Raw genomic sequence first — 18,343 nt, forward strand, 5'->3', positions numbered from 1 at the left:
CCATTCACTAGTTAGATTTTCTAAGGAAAAGAAAAAGATATTCAGTCATTTAATGGGAAAATTAAATTTTTGAGGAGATTCATCCCCAACCTTGATGAAGTTTTGAGAGAGATGACAAACATGTTGAAAAAGGATAGTGAGGTAAGATGGTCTGAAGATGCCAAGAAGTCTTTCAATGCAGTCAAATTTTCATTATCTACTGCTCCTACTTTGATTAGTCCTGATTACACTTTAGATTTTATTATATTTACATTCGCCTCTGAGCATACATTAGTAGCTGTCCTAATGCAAAAGAAGGATCAGAAAAATGAATAACCCATAGCTTTTTTTCTTCAATCAATAAGGGATGCAGCACTGAAATACAACATTATTGAGAAATAGGATTTTTCTTTGGTGAAAGTGCTTAAATAATTTTGGGTATGGATTCTCCATTCCCACATTATAGCCTATGTTCCAACAATAGCAATAAATAAGGTCCTTACACAGACTCATCTAGAGGGTCGGAGGGAAAAATGGATAGCAGCAATGTTATAATACAATTTGGAAATAAATCCAACAAAGCTCACTAAGGGACAAGGTTTGGCCAAGCTCAAGGCCGAATCTAATTTTCATGCATTAGATATCAATCTGATTGTTGCCCTGTTTAAAGAAGAAGTAGAAGGTTCACAGGTACAAAGTCAGGCATGTGCACTTCATCTCCATGGTACTCTGACATGGTTTATGTATTGCAACATCTAAATCCTCTATCGGAAGTGCCCAAATGTAAAAGTAGATCATTAAAATTGAAAGCTTCAAAGTATTATATTCTTGATGGTGTTTTGTTTTGTAAAGATTTGAGTGGTGTATTGCTAAATTGTCTTGTTGAAAATGAAGTAAAATACGTGATGAGTGATTTCCACAAAGGAGTCTGTAGTGGCCACCTCTTTTGGAAAACTACAGCCAAAATTTTTTTGAGGGCTAGGTTTTATTGGCCTACTCTTTTTGCTAATGTGTACAGAACAATGATGAGCTACCACAAGTGTCATATTTTTCAGGGGAAAAGAAAACTCTTGTCATTGCCTTTGCAGCCGGTTTCAGTCTCGGCTCCATTCCATCAGTGGGTTTTTTATTTTGTTGTGGGAATCCATCCTTCATCATTTTCACATCACAAGGGGATCCTAACAACCACGAACTTCTTTATGAAATGGATTGAAGCAATCCCAACCAAGATCACTATTGATTCTGTTATCATTTAGTTTATTGAAATTAATACCTTGTCTAGATTTTGTTGCTCGCAGAAAATAATTACCGACAAAGTTGTTGCTTTTAAGTCCAAGAAGATGGTGGAGTTTTGTGAGAATTTCCATATCACATTGGGGAATTATACGACTTATTACCCAAAAGGGAATGCGCTGGCTGAATCCTCAAATATCTCTGATCAACATCATCAAGAAAGTTTTGGAGGTCAATAAAAGAACTAGCATAAAAATCTCATTAATGCTTTATGGGCAGATAGAATTAGTATTAAGAAATCCATAGGAAAATATTCTTTCCAGTTGGTGTATAGGGTTGATACTGTTTTCTCTTCATCCCTTGTTGTCCCAGTAATGAAAATTCTACCCGAGGTGGGCAGCAAACCGAATGATGTGCAGTGGAAGATAAGACAAATGATCCATTTACAACAAACTAGGGAAGAAGTATTTCAAAATACTTCTAGGTTTTTTTTATTTTCATTAAAACTAATCTATTATATACATAAACAGAATTCAGTTACATCATTTCAAGACAGAAAGAACCAGTTGCCTGTAATGGCAGCTTGGAACAACTGAGACTGCAGTGTCTGAGGACTTAACCAGACCAAAAATAAACCAGCCCTCGCAGGGGCGCCAGCAGAACATCAGAATAATCCCGCGCAGGGGAAAATAGACACATCCCAACCATAGAACAAGATCCCGGTACCCAAGACCCACACAAAGACAGTTTGTCGACATAACAAAAACTTAAGACCAAAATATAATCAAAGCAGCGGGAGAGGCCGAAAGGCTTAACAAACGTGCCGCAAAGACCTGGAGCGATGGCACCGCTATTCGTCTGGTTCCTCCTCAACCACCCAGCACCACCCGTATTCCTCCACTTCCGCTGCAGTGGGAGAAGTTCCATGTTGACGTCTTCGCCTTTGTTGATCATCTCCTTCTAAGCCAAAGGTCAATTTGAGACATCCTCTGGTGTAGCCGCAGGCGTTTTCATGACTGTCTCTAAGCCGTCAGCTGGCTGCTTCCCCCGATCATCTTGAGAGTCGCTGCCGTCCTGGGAGGCTTCGATGAAGAGAACCGAGACATGGGCACTGATCCGGGGGTAGTTCAAAGAACTATTGAAATTGAAAATGGCAGAGCCAAAGGCGGGCGAGGAAGCAGAATCAGGAGCGCTTGAGTCCAGGAATTGACTGGACTGAAGGGGGTTGGCATCAAGGGAACGATGACAATTGCAATGGCAGCAATGGGGATAGGAAGCATCTGCAGGAGGGCGCGAAGACCCCCCACGGGAGGTGCCGCGACGGCTGAGCATTCGTTGTCGAGGCCTGACCATAATTGCAGGGTCCAAATGGAAAATGCACAGCGCGAAATTGAGGATCAAACCAGACCCGGGGATACCACAAACCGACGGTGAATTGGCCCAGATGGAAAGATAGCCTCTTGGAGCTGCTCGTAGCTCCAGGGGTTGCATAAACATACCCTGGGGAAGAACCATGAACATACCATGAACCGACGCAGTGAGATCCAACCCACCATTGCTTCTGACATAGCTTCCTCCACCTCGAAACCCGTCCGCCATTACTGCAACCTCCATTCGAGCTGAAGTGCTGGACAGAGCATTTATACGCTTCTAGAAAATAACAAACATTTCATTCCCGCGCGGACAAAGACAGGCCTGCGCCCATGTGTTTCCCTTGCGACGGCGCATGGCTGGCATGTGGCCGCATTTAAACGCGCGTCCCATCCGAGCTATCACCCGCATCTGGGGAAAATACTTCTAGGTTTCAGGAAAGGGTTAAAACGATTTACAACCACAAGGCTAAAGAAGATGACTCCAACATGGGTGATGTGGTAATTTGTTGGAATTCAGGGAACGAAGAAAAGGGAAAACACGACAAGTTTGGAAACCTATGGAAGGGATCATACAGAATCTCAGCCTTCATGTGGAAGAATGCTTATCTTTTGGAAGAAATGAATGGGAAAGTTATTTGGGAGGAGAAAACATTGGTAGGCTTCTCTAGACCATACCTGAAGAAATTTGTGGAAATTTTCATTATGATTGTATCTACCAGTTTCCCTTTCATGTGAAAGTGTAAAGTTGCTATCATAGGAGTTTGAAGCCCGAGAAGAAGGCCATAAGGCTTCTTTGATCAGATACTAGTTTGAAGATTCAGTTTGATTTTTGAATTGTTTGTCAAAGTTAGTCAGTTAGTTAATTTTCAGTTTGAATTTAGTCTTTGCATTTTGACTCCATGCCTAATGAATAACGCTACTAGGTGTACGGTGTTTTTGACACCTCCTATGGAGTTGTCATCCCCAACGGGAGCCAATGTTAGTGTCAGTCAGTTTTTCCTACCACCAGTGATCAAATGTTCTTTTTCAGCATGTCCATTAGGGTTTAAGGTCAAGTTTTTATCATTTCACTAGGTGTTCCATTCAAAAACTTTGGCCACTGGTTAGTGTGTCTAGGTTGTCAATTCCTCATTTTTCCATGTTCTGGTCACTGTCATCATACATTTGGGTGTGTCATCTGTGAAAAGATTTATGGTTATCTCAATCTCATTATCACGGTCTTCATCCACCTCAGTATCATCCATTAGGTCACTAGGGTTTCAATCATTGAATTTCTCATTCCATTCATAAATTGGCATGTAAAGGAATAGTGATACAAAATTCTTCAAAAAGGATTTATTTCAAATAATATCTTCTAACAAGTTTTAAATAATCTCAAGCTATATTGAAAGGTTTCAAGGATACATTATTTCCAAAGTAAAAATGAAAAAGGCATAGTGTGGGCCACCCCATCACTATGAAAAGAAATCAACTCCACAAGCTATAAAAGGTCATCATTGTCTATTTCCCTCATTCATTTCATTGCTAAAAGAATCTCATAATAATTCACTACCTCACCATTTATAGGACCAAAGACATTCAAAAATGCAATTTTCAGCTCACTCGCTCCTTTTTTAGCCATTTCCTTGCGCTTCTCACTGTGCACACCGCGCTTTTCCCTACATGCTATGATTTTCTCTATGAACATTGTGCTTTCTCTAGGGACCATCAAGTCAGTTTCTAAGGTTTTTCAAAGGCCAAATAAAGTCTCAAACATGGTCAATCAAGTATGTTGAAGGTTCAACACCTTTCCATAAATCTATTTCATAATTTTTATGATATAAACTTCGTATTTTCCCCCACGTTGCATTTGTGTGGGAGGACAATTATTTTCAGTTCGCAAACCTTAAGACCTTGTTCCTATTCTACCCCACCCTTCTTTACCACTTATATATACTCCTAAAACCCTCACACCCCTTCACTTTCATTCCGTATACCCTATACCTAAATTATACCTCTATGTTGCATTTCTAGCACCCTAAGACCTCGGGCTTGTGTATAATTTCTATAGACCATTTCCCTCACTAATTTCACTCCTTATCACTTCCTAAAACTACTCCACATCCTTCCCTACCTCCCTAATTTCTTTCACACCCCATTCCACTCCCTAACCCCATCATCTTACTCACTTTTTCCCTTCCCCTATTTTACCCCTTAAGATTTGCATTCACATTTTACTATGGAGGAGGAGAATAAAGCTTATAACAAGGGTGGAAAGGTGTCAAGATATGAACCTTTGAATAGTGAGGAGTTGATGTCTTCATCACTTTCCAATTAGTGTTTTCATCATGTAGGGTGTCTTGAGTTTTGTGAGTCAGTGAAAAAAGTTCAATACCATGCTGAATTGACCAAGTTGTTTGTCACAAGCCTCAGAAAGGATAAAGTCATAATTGCAGGTGTCCCATTCTATATCTTAGGTTATATCATAGGAGCAGCTACTAGAATACCCAACATTGGTGAAAAGTGGTTCAAGACTCAAGAATTGGATGCTAAAATATATCAACCCTACCTCAAAGCTCCATACAAAGACAAAATCAAGAAACTCTTTCCTTTTGGCCAGCTCCTTCATAGGTTTGCACCTTTGATGAAGATCATAACGAAATATTTCACTTGTGAAGGGAGGTTATATAGAATCTATGGCTATCACATGAGACTACTTATGAATTTCACTAGGGTAAAAATGCTCAACATACCCTACTATCTTTACAGGGGCATAGAAAAGATGACATACAAAGTGCAGCATAGGAATAGTGAGCTACAACAAAATTGCCTCTTTCAACACTCCCTCATCAATATTATTGTCGTTCATCATCTTAGGTAGCTAAAACTCAGCTGGGAGACATTCATTGGATAAGAGGTCTTTTTTCCTTCTTCCAACCAACCTACTAGACCTACTTCATCATCAGCTTCCCCTGCTCAAACAAAAAATGGCTCATCAAGTAAGTTTGCAATGAAAAATAAGAAAGGTGGGGATAAAGTGGTTAAAACTTATCAAAGAGGAAACGTGCTTTTGTTTGATCCAAAGGTTGTGGAAGGGGCCAAGCCTTCTACATCGGCATAACATGGATCACCCTTTCATCATGAGACACCTTTCCAAGATGATGACTCTTTTCATCTTAAGGTTGATGAGACTACTTTGAAGTCCAATGAGGAGCCTAGGATAGTTGAGCGGCCTATGGTGAACAAGGAGAATGAACTAAAAGGCTTGCAGGATAAAATTGACAGAGGAAAATGCTTTGTTAGCATGCCTCCAGCAGGAACACATGCAGCTAAAGGTTGATAGAATGCTTCAAGAGAAACACATCATGAAATTACCAAAGGAGACTAAAGTTAAATCAGTTATAGATGTAGAGGACCTAATGGAACATCAAGGGCAAGTAGAAAAATAAAAATCAAAGACAAAATGCCTTAAGAAGGCACTTCAACAGCAAAGGAAGTAGATCGTGGTGAATGAGCTTATTGACAGGGAAATCAATCAATACAAGGAATATTGGCTAGCCAAAGTCAATGATCATTTAGAGAAGCTTATCAAGAAGGAAAACAGGGACAAGAGGCTTCAAAACACATGGCGTCCCATTACTACGCAAGTAATAAGATTTTAAAAGTCAAAGTCAAGCAAATGAATGAAAAACTAAATGAAACCCTAATCAAATAAAGAGGGAAAGAAAAAATATATTTGATTGATGATGCATCCCTTACAGAATATTTTATCACTTGGTGGCCTTACATATTAATTTTGAAGAATTTTGGACGAAATTTTTTTTTTTAAGAATTTTTGCATGTTTCAGCACAGTCAACCTGCAAAAAGTGTAGCGTGGGCCACACTACGCTATTTCTAGAGAGGTCCAATGGGAAAAAACTTTACATGGTTGGATAGAATCAAACTTCTACATTAGATTTGGACACTTGGCTACCTCTTTCATCAGCTTTTACAGGGAGAAAATGCCCAAAACCCACCTAAAAAACATGTTTATTCCCTATTTTTGGAGGCCATGTTAGGCTTTTTGACCAGTATTGGAAGAATTGATTTTGGAGGGGTTATACTTGGTATTTTTTAGTGCTTGAGGAATCCATTATGTAGAAGACAAAAGGATATTTCCAATGGGATATCATGAGCTCAATTTGGAGTTCAAGAAGGCCTCCAAAAGTGCCCTGCAAGCTCACATTGTGCTTTTTGCAGCCCACGCTACACTTTTCACAAAATTCGCTGTGCTTTTTCTAGGAGGCTAATTTCTTAAGCAGTTTGACCTAGTTTGATTTTGTCACTTATATAAATGATGTAATTGAGTAATATTACTGTAAATATGCTGTAATAGTGGGTTGTTAGTATTTGTAAGTTGTTTTGATGTAAGTTTGACCTCATTTATGAGAGAGGTTGGAATCAAAGTTAATTTTAGAAGTTTTTTTTACTTCCCCAGACAATAGGGTTTAGTTAGAACACCTCATGGAGTAGTTGCTAGAGTCGTGGATTAGACCCCTAAGAGTGGGGAAATGTTTTGTTTTGTATTTACTTGGTTGGACATGAGAGGAGAGAACTATTCTAGTTTGTATTTGAATATTTTATGGAAATCAAAGGATACAGTTTACAGCTATCTTCAAGGATTTCATGTGCAGTAATTTTGTAATGTTTTTTACTCTGTTATAACTTTATTTGAAATATATTCATCCTCTCTTTCCATTTATCAAATATTCAATGGTTTTCATTATAGTTTATAAACAAAATTCTTTTCATAAATATTTGTTTGATGGAAAAATCATTATGTGTTACTTTCTTTCTTTCTTAATGAATTCATGTTTCATGTTCATTAAGACCTTTAGCTCCCTTCAAAAACTACACTACACTAACAAACCCTAACATCCATCACAAAAGTATTGCTACCTTACTCCTTTATATCTTTGCTGCTATAACCCTTTGCTCGTGTTGACCTAGCTACCTGGTTTTTCTCCCTTGTCCATCAACAAAACCCTAAATTTTCCAAAACCTACCTGAGCCTAGATATCTTGCCTAAAATCCTTTACATTCGAGTCATCTCTTGGTTGTGATTTCATAGAGAGATCCCTCTATGGTTTGGTAGGGCTATCTACCAAACCAAAATCTTGGTATGTGGTTACATCCATCAATCTCCTTATCAGCCTAGGACATTGTGGAGGATAACTAGTTACACCAAATCCAAGGATAAGATATTTTCCCTGGAAAAGATACCAGTCATTCAGGAGATAAAAGATATCTTTCCGAAGGAGATCCCAAGTGTTCCACCCAAGAGAAACATTGATTTTACCATAGAGTTGATTCCTGGAGCCACTCTAGTCTCTAAAGCCCCCTATACGATGAGTGTTCTTGGGTTGATAGAGCTAAAGATGAAGCTCCAAGAGCTATTAGATAAAGGTTATATCCATCCCAACATGGCCCCTTGGGGAGCCGCGATTTTGTTTGTAAGGAAGAAAGATGGCACTATATCTTTGTGGATAGACTATAGGCAATGGAAGAAACTAACAATAAAAATAAGTATCCATTACCCTAAATTGATGACTTGTTTGATCAGGTAAAGGGTGTTGCTGTGTTTTCAAAAATTGATCTACAATCTGGATATCATTATATACAAATTATAAATGAAGACATACATAAAACAATGTTTCAAACATGTTATGGACATTACGGGTTCGTTGTCCTACCATTCGGACTCACCAACACTCCAACAACATTTATCAGTATGATGAATGCGATTTTTCACCCTTTCTTAGACAAGTTCATTCCTATTTTATTGATGATATCTTGGTCTATTCCAGAATCATCAAGGAGCATAAGGAACATTGTTGGTTAGTACTACAAAGTCTTAGAAAAAATCAACTTTATGCTAAATTCAACAAATGTGATTTCATTAAGGATCAAATTAAGTACCTAGGGCACATTATCTCCTCTGAAGGTATAGGAGTAGATCCGCAGAAATTAAATTCATTATGGAGTAGCATGTTCCGACATGTGTAGCAGATATACACTCCTTTATGGGCCTAGTAGGTTATCAATGTCATTTTATAAAAGGGTTTTCTAAAGTTGCTTACCCAATGAACTCCTTACAAAAAAAGGAGAAATGTTTCAAGTGGTCAAAGGACTACTAAGAGAGTTTTGAAAAAATAAAAATTTACTTAACACGTCACCTTAGTTGAAAGTTGCAAATCTGGAAAAATAATTCATAGTTTGTATGGATGCCTATGAAGAGGGTGCAGGTGAGCTTTAATGTAAGAATATAAAGTGATTGCTTACGAATCATGTAAGTTAAAAGAACATGAGAAAGTATACTTTGCTTATGATTTGGAGTTAACATTTTTAGTCCACAAGTTGAAGGTGTGGCAACATTATCTGTTGGGGAAAATATCTCTGTTGACGACAGATCACAACAAGTTAATGAGATTTCTTAAGTAGCCCAATTTGAATGGACGCCAAGCTAGGTGGACTGCATTTTTAAGTGAGTTTGACTTTTAAATCAAACATCTTAAGGGGAAGGAAAATCGTGTATCAGATGCGTTAAGTAGAATAATGATTAATATATATTAGATTTCATATAGTCAAGTGGAGTTTAATTTATCTCAGCAAATCAAAGAAGTTTCTCTGAAGGACCCAGAATATGAATACATTTGGCAACAAATTAAACTTGCACAAAATTCTAGAAAACAAAATGAGCATGATATTAATCACAAAAATTTGTTGATGTTTAGAGGAAGGATGTATGTCCCTAACCAGTTATCAATAAAAAATTTATATTGGACAAATTCCACATAATTTCTTATACTACTCATCTGGGATATCAGAAACTATTTTTTGCAATTAAAATAAATTCTTATTGGCCTGGTATGAGGAAAGGTATTGGAGAATATTTAGAGAAATTCCTAGAATGTCAGTAGGTTAAGGATGAGCATCAGTATCCTACTGGTTTGTTGCATCCTTTAACCATTCCTGAATGGAAGTTGGACACAATCACCTTAGATTTCATAACCAGGTTCCCAAATTGAACAAACAAAATGACTCTATCATGGTAGTGGTGGATAAATTGAGAAAAGTGGCTCATTTCATTCCTATTAAGTCCACATATCAGGCGGCACAAGCGGCAGACATATTTATGAGAGAAATATTTAGGTTGCATGGAATGCTTAGAGTTATAATTTCTAATCAGGATGTGAAATTCACCTCCACCTTTTGGACAAATTGGTAGACTTAGTGATTCAATCAAGTCGTCGAAGATACACGATGTTTGTACGTAATGCAACAACCAAGAAAATAAGAAGAATATCGTCACCTAGTGGAATTTGCCTATAATAATGGTTACCATGAATCACTAAAAATGAGTCCCTTTGAGGTACTTTGTGGAAGAAAATTTCATGTACCTTCAAATTGGAATAGTCATAAAAATAATTTCATCTTCAGACCTGATATGTTAGAATAAATGAAAAAAACGGTGAAAAACGTTTGGCAAAGTCTGAGAGCTACTCAAGAAAGACAAAAAGTTTATGTGGATGAAAAAAACCTACCAATAATTCCAAGTGAGTGGTTATGTTTATGTGTGGGTTAAACCAAAAAGGAATACTCTCAGATGTGGAAGTGTGAAAATCTAGCACCCTGGTTTTATGGACCCTTCAAAATTTTAGAAAGGGTAGGCTGAGTTGCATACCAACTTTCACTACCCAACCAAGTTCGGGTTCATAATATATTACACATCTCCCTTTTAAAGAAGTATATATATGATTATAGATAGATTATAAATTGACAAGATATACAAGTAAAGCGTACTAAAATTTTTAAATATAAACCTCTTCATATATGCATATATGTCAAGATAATGACTAAATTGTAATTGTAGCAGGTCAAATCAGACAGAGAGTTTCTGGTAGATCCTCTACATTTACTCGACCACAGAGAAATAATTTTGTGGAAGCGAGCTATCATCTAGGTTAAATTGTGGTGGAAGCACTTTAGCCCAAAGGAAGCCACTTAGGAAGATACAGAATTTATGTGGGTGGCATATCCTAAGTTGCTCCATTAGCGGTCAGAAAGATAAAAAAAAATGGACGGTGTTATGCTCAAGGGGGGGAGATGTGACATCTTGAGGTGTTGTCAATACTTAATTGGTTACATTACTATTGTGAACTTAGTAATTTACTAAGTAGAAAAAGATATGGATTTTGGAATAACCTAAAATGGTAATTGGTTATTAGTTTTATTTGTTTAAAAAAAATACATGGTCTCTATGAGAAGTCCTCAAATTTACAGATGGGGCCTCAGTAGGTTTCTCTTACTCGACAGTTAACAATTAGAAAAAGTTATCTCTTTTTGCTTATTCTATCTTGCTTCTTAAAGGAATGGGAGAAGGAGGAAAGTCAGAAGGCAGGATGCTACATGGAGGCAAATTTCCTTGAGCTGGGTCAAAACCAGTGGGAAATACTTCAATAGACATATTTTCCTTGTGGAAGGAAAGAAAAAATTCTAGGTTGGACTTGTGGTTCTGATGCTAGTGAATTAGAATTGTTATCTAAGTTACGGCTTTGGAATCTAAGGAGCTTGGGGGTAGATGATTGGATGTAATATCCAATTTCTCATTGGAAGGGTGGTGTTTCCTTGCTTGTAAATTTTGGGTCATCAAATAGAAGGTAAGAGTTTGACTGGTTAAGGGCTTGGATTTTTAATTATGATGTTTCTATTTCTTTTATTTTAGTAAAAAGAAAAGTAATATTGTGAATATTTGGGCGAAGAGCCACAATTAAATATTTTTATATATTTTTAGATATATATATATATACATACATATATATATATATATATATATATATATATATATACATATATATATATATATACATATATATACATATATATATACATATATATATATATATATATATATATATATATATATATATATATATATGTTACAACACAAGCACTGAAACTTGTTGTTTGCATGATTTATATGAATCACAGAATTGGAAATTGAAAGCTACTCTGGCTAGATTATTTGTAAACGGGAAGTAGCATATATTTGCAATCATTAATTAGGATTGCAACAACTCAATGGAAAACCATTGTACTATTCATTAATTTGTACAAATAGAAATGAACTAGTAAACAGGAAACTGTCATAAAGAAATTCGTAACCAAAAGTAGAATAGTGGGAGTTAAGTATCTGCATAATAAGTTACAGTTAAATAATGTTTACTTCTTGGGTACCAATTGGGATGTTGATGAGAACTTTGTAAGAGAATTTAAAAACAAATTTGTAAGAATAAATTCACATCCCCATAAGGATTATAAGGAGCAATTTTCCATACATCTAGAAACTAAATCTGAATTCAATCTGAACTGAGGGTGGTGACATCATTTAGAATTTTTCTTCACTACCAACCTTATTGGTACAGCATGAAGAAATGGTTCTAAGGAATTTATGCTAGGGTATAGAGCCACGTTTTCATTTATATTGAACAACAAGAAGAGTTTGCATCTATAATGAGCATCAAAATAAAACTACACAAAATAGAGATAATAACTGATAATCCCACACCCATCTATTTTCAAGTAGTATATATATATAGAAAAGAATTCATAGGGTTTCAACTACATATAAATTTACAATAGATGAATTTAAAAATATATAGATGATAATGAGTATAACTTATTCTTAATGTTTGTAGAAATGAAGTGTCGAGTCCTCAATCCAAGAAGAGAAAGAAAAAAAAAGTTATGATGTTGTTCATTGTTTAACCTCTAGTAGATTTGTGCCTCAAACAAATCTTTCAGTATTTTTAACTAGTGGAATTAAAAAGGGGTCGAAACCCTACAATGCCATTAAAAAACCTTAACCTATTCACCAATAAACCTCTCTAGCGTAATATCAAAACCCCACCTCGCATCTCATGGAAAAATTCCCTAAAATAACAAAAAAATAATCTAAGAGGCTAAGGGAGCCCTGATAGGAAAGGTCACTCAAACCTAGTATGGCAGAGAAAGAGACCTGTATTAAGTTCCATGTCGGCATGACCCCAATACATCCAAAGGAGGGTTTGAGCGTAACATAGCATGTTGTCAAGATAGGGTCAAATTAGTTCGAATTACCGGAGAGTATCTTAAGAATGGATGTGTGCTAGAGGTTCCAGAGTAATTACCTGTGAGGAACTATCTTTGTCGTTCTATTCTCGAATGTTTGTAAATAAATAGAAGAAAATAAGGTTCGGTTATGGATGAAATATGAAAAATAACCTTAGCCCTAACTGGGAATGTCCAGATGCAGAAATGTATTCTATTTTACCAAGGAACGAGTTCTGGGTATGTCCTCTTCAATGCCTGGAAACTAGATTTTGAGTATTGGTGGGTATACCTCCACCATCGAAGTAGAATCTGTTAAGGAAAATATGCATTGTAAATGAACTACAACTTGAAGGAATTAAATAGTTAACCACATGATGGTGCAATGAAGGTACCCAGAGGGATAAAGGAGTTCAGCGGTGGAAAAAACCCTTCTATGAGGACCATGGTTGTAGAGATCTCGAAACCCTAACGTAATTCGGAAAAATAATTTCACAACTCCTGACCCATGGGATACCAGTACCTTAACTTACCTTACCAATCTGAGCCATCAGATCTACTCTTTTGGACCACATGACAGAAAAATTCCCAAGCGTCCATGCTTGAAGGTCCTTCCTGTGAATATTTGGGCTAAGAGCCACAATTAAATATTTTTAGATATATGTATGTTACAACACAAGGACTGAAAGTTGTTGTTTGCATGATGTATATGAATCACAAAATTGGAAATTGAAAGCCACTTTGGCTAGACTATTTGTAAACTGGAAGTAGCATTTATTTGCAATGATTAATTAATATCGCAACAACTCAATGGAAAAGAATTGTGCTATTCATTAATTTGTACAAATAGAAATGAAATAGTAAAGAGGAAATTGTCATAAAGAGATTTGTAACCAAAAGAAGTAACGGTTGGCACATAATAGTGGGAGTTAAGTATTTTCATAATAAGCTAAAGTTAAATAATGTTTACTTCCTTGGTATGCCAATTGGGATGCAGATGAGAACTTTCTACGAGAAGTTAACTACAAATTTGTAAGAATAAATGTACATCCCCATTAGGGCTATAAGGAAAAAATTTCCATACATCTAGAAAATAAATCTGAATTCAATCTGAACTGAGGGCGGCGACATTATTTAGATTTTTTCTTCACGACCAACCTTATTGATACATCCTGAAGAAATGGTTCTAAGGAATCTATGCTAGGGTATAGAGCAATGTTTTCATTTATATTGAACAACAAGAAGACTTTGCATCCATAATGAGCATTAAAATAAAACTATGCAAAATAGAGATAATAACTGATAATCCGACACCCATCCATTTTCAAACAATATATATGTAGAAAATAATTCATATGGTTTCAACTACCTATGAATTGACCATAGATGAACTGAATAAATATATAGATGATAATGATTATAAATTAGTCTTAATGTTTTTGGCAATGAAGTGTCGAGTCCTCGGTCCAAGAAAAGAAAGAAAAAAATAGTTATGATGTTGTTCATTGTTTAACCTATAGTAGATTTGTGCCTCAAACGAAATATTTAACGAGTGGAATTAAAAAGGGGCCGAAACCCTACAATTCCATTACAAAATCCTTAACGGATTCACCAACAAACCATTCCAGCATAATATCAAAACCCCAGCTCATATCTCACGGAAATATTCCTTAGAATAACCAAAAGAATCCAAGAGGCTAAGGGAGCTAGTTAAAAATAATTAATATTATTTTTGTATTAATGGAGAAAATGGTTACGTTGTTGTAACTTTCTCCCTAGTTTAAGATTAGTTCCTATAGTTATGGGGTTTGGGTGCAACTTCCTATTTCCTAGTATTGTATTTAATGATGTAATCTTTGATTGATTAAGGAATAGAGTGGACGAGAGTGATCTCTCAAGTTTTGTGAGTGTAGTCTCCAGGTGCAAGCCACACCTGAGAGCTACAACTCTTTCTTTTCAATTCTGTTCACATTTTATCTTGGTATCAGAGCTCAGAGTGAGTGAACTTGATCTTTTGTCACCTGTGAGGCTGAAGTGCCTGTAGTAGCTAGCTTGCCTGTGTGGCTGGAATAGCCTGTGTGGCTTGACGTGCCTTTGTGGCTGTGTGTACACGAGAGGTGTGTGCTCGATTGAGCAGGTGGACTGCAGAACACCTGGCTCGGACACGAAAATTTTGGCACGGATTTTTCACGGATTGGCGCGGATTTTGCGGTGACAGTCGCGCCAATAGAGGAATTAGCGCGGTTATTGAGGAATAAACTACGCCAGAGCGCCAAAAAGCCCGATTAGCGCGAGATTTTACCGGGAAAGTCACGCCAATTGAAATACTGGGAATAGAGGGAACTTCGTTTGGCGGTTTGCAAGCGGTGCAGATCAGCGGAGTTGCAGATCCGTCCGGGAGAGACAGATCGGGAAAGCGCCAAAGGAGATCTGCGGGAAACCTCGACTTCGTTTGGCGATCTGCAGGAGAGCAGGATCGGCGAAGTGGCAGATCAATCCGGGAGAGGTGGATCGGATCAATTGTGATCAGATCATTGTTTCGGCTGTGTTGGGAACACCGAATTTTCTCATTGGAGCGGGAGTGCCAGACACTGCAGATCGGTGGTAGAGGTGACAAATCGATCTGACAGGTATTGTTTTTGTTATTAAGTAGATTCACAATGAGTAATACGATGGAATCTTACCTTAATGAGTCTGGTAAACTCAACGGGTATAACTTCATGAATTGGAAGTTTAAGATCCAGACCCTGCTCGAAGGTGCGAATGCTTGGTCTATAGTGACAGGCGATGAGCAGAAGCCGACTGCAACCACACAGAAGGAAGACTGGGAAAAATGAGAAAACAAGGCCAAAGTCCTGTTGAAAATGTCTGTGAAAGACAATGTCATTGCCCACATCAGAGACTGTAAAACGTCCGCAGAGATTTGGATGAAAATCAAGAATCTGTATGAGACCCAAAATACAAACAGAGTTTTGGCTCTGAAAAGCAAGCTATTTTCGATGAGGATGGACGAAAGGGAGTCTGCTACAGCATTTGTTGCGCGAATTAAGGATGTTAAAGACGGATTGGTAGCCATTGGAGTGGCGGTGGCTGATGAAGATCTTGTTGCAATTACAATGAATGGGATGCGTGATGATTTCCAAACCTTCATCACTGGAATCTCGGCAAGGGAGAAAACACCCTCGTTTGATGATCTCACTGCGATCTTGCAGCAAGAGGAAGAGCAACGGCAGAACCTGAATCTGAACCAAAGTGACGATCTTGTGCTGGTGGCAAAACGACGACTATCTAAAGGGAAGCAGTCACAACAGCAATCAGTCCAGAAAGGAGGAACAACACATAAAAATCACTGTCATAAAGGTATGCTTGCAAATCACTCTGAAAAGAAATGTTTTTATTGTGGAAAGAAGGGTCATATACAGAGAGATTGTTATCATAAGAGGCAGACTGATGAGGCAAGGAGGAGACAGGCAAATCCAAAACACAGAGGATATTTTGTTGAAGAAGAAGACTTCAGTCATGAATTTCGACTGTTCACAGTCGACTGTGCCCTTTCTGCATCGAATGAAGATGACATCTGGTATGTCGATTCCGGAGCATCCTCTCACATGACAGGTAATAAAGAATTTTTTGACAGTCTTGAAGAAATTATAAATGGATCAAAAATATATCTAGGAGATGATAATGGATATCAGATTAAAGGTCATGGGGTGATCTCAGTTAAGTTACCAAATGGAAAAATTAGTCACCTTTCAAATGTTTTATATGTACCTGGAATAAAGAAAAACCTAATATCTGTATCCATGATGGCTGATCAAGATATGCATGTCGAATTCTTCAAGACTCACTGTGTGATAAAGGATTGCAGGAATGAAATTGTTGCAACAGGCATGCGAGTTGGAAGCCTATACAGGTTGGATGCAAAAAGTATAGCAAAGCAAGCCATGGTTGCAGGAGAGTCGATAGCTGAACAACTCTGGCATCAGAGGTTTGGTCATCTGAATCTGCAGGATCTCATGATGTTACAAAAGAAAGGTATGGTCGAAGGTCTACCCATCTTTCGTAACATTCAGTTAAACTGTGATGGTTGTGCCTTAGGAAAGATGCACAGAGAACAGTTTCTTGTGCATGATAGGAGGAGGCAAACAGAAACCTTAGAACTAGTGCATACTGATGTATGTGGTCCCATGCAGACAAGGTCGCTAGGGGGAGCATACTATTTTTTGTTGTTTACTGATGACTGCACTAGGTACTCATGGGTTTATTTTTTAAATAAGAAAAGTCAGACTTTCCAATGTTTTATAGATTTCAAAACCCTGGTGGAAAAACAGTTTGGAAAAAGTATTAAAATTCTCCGATCTGATCAAGGAGGAGAATACAAATCAAAGGAATTCATGAAATACTGCAAAGCTCACGGGATTGTTCAGCAGTATACAGTGCCACATACACCACAGCAGAATGGAGTTGCAGAGCGTAAAAACAGAACCTTGGTGGAATGTGCAAGGAGCATGCTGCAAGGTAAGGGTCTATCTAATACTTTTTGGGCAGAAGCGATAAATACTGCTGTATATTTGAAAAATAGAAGTCCTACTAGGTTTCTTGGCTTCAAAACTCCTTTTGAAGCCTTACATGGATTTAAACCAGCAGTAAATCACTTAAGAGTCTTTGGGTCAAAGGCATTTGCACATGTACCCAAAGCTGATAGAAAGAAACTAGACCCTAAGGCAGTCAAATGCATCTTTGTTGGTTATGGCAAAGAGTTTAAAGCATACAAACTGTTCAATCCTGAGTCTCGTAAGACATTTGCAAGTAGAGATGTAGTCTTTCATGAACAGGTACAGGAAATGAAAGTTGATGTTGGAGATGAGTGGCACATTCCATTGCTGTTAGAGGAAAGCAGCGAGGATGAAAGGGAGCAGGAACAGGAGCAGAAAGAAGAAAATGAAGAAGAACGGCAAGAAGGTGAAAGAGCAGGCCCAGTTATTGAAGAGGAAAACAAATTTGAGGTAAGTCCCCTACCAAGGAGGTCAGGTAGGAAGACTAAATTACCATTGAAGTTGAGAAACTATGCTTTGATGTCAAAAGTTTTGAACATTGTAGAACCCTCTAATTACAAAGAACCTAGTCAATTTAAGGAATGGAGAGCTGCAATGAATGAAGAAATGGAATCAATTCATAGAAATGATACTTGGGATTTAGTTGAACTGCCTAAAAACAAAACACCCATAGGATGCAAGTGGCTGTTTAAACCCAAAATTAATGCAGACGGAAGTATAGATAAGTTAAAAGCTAGGTTGGTTGCAAAAGGATACTCACAGAAGGAAGGTATAGATTTTGATGATACTTTTGCACCTGTAGCAAAGCTAAATACAATCAGAATGCTTATTGCTTTAGCTACTAAATATAATTGGGAATTACACCAGCTTGATGTTAAATCTGCATTTTTAAATGGTGATTTAAAAGAAGAAATTTACTTAGTACAGCCAGAAGGATATGTAAAGCAGGGGCAGGAACATCTAGTTTGCAGATTGAAAAAGGCTTTATATGGTTTAAAGCAAGCTCCCAGGTCTTGGTATGAAAAGGTTGATTCTTTCTTTATAGAGTATGGTTTCCATAGAAGTTTAAATGACCCAAATTTGTATACCAAGTA

The sequence above is a fragment of the Pinus tabuliformis genome, chromosome J (assembly GCF_031772625.1).
Source record: "Pinus tabuliformis cultivar Carrire ecotype Pingquan chromosome J, CPIR1, whole genome shotgun sequence".
Taxonomy (NCBI): domain Eukaryota; kingdom Viridiplantae; phylum Streptophyta; class Pinopsida; order Pinales; family Pinaceae; genus Pinus; species Pinus tabuliformis.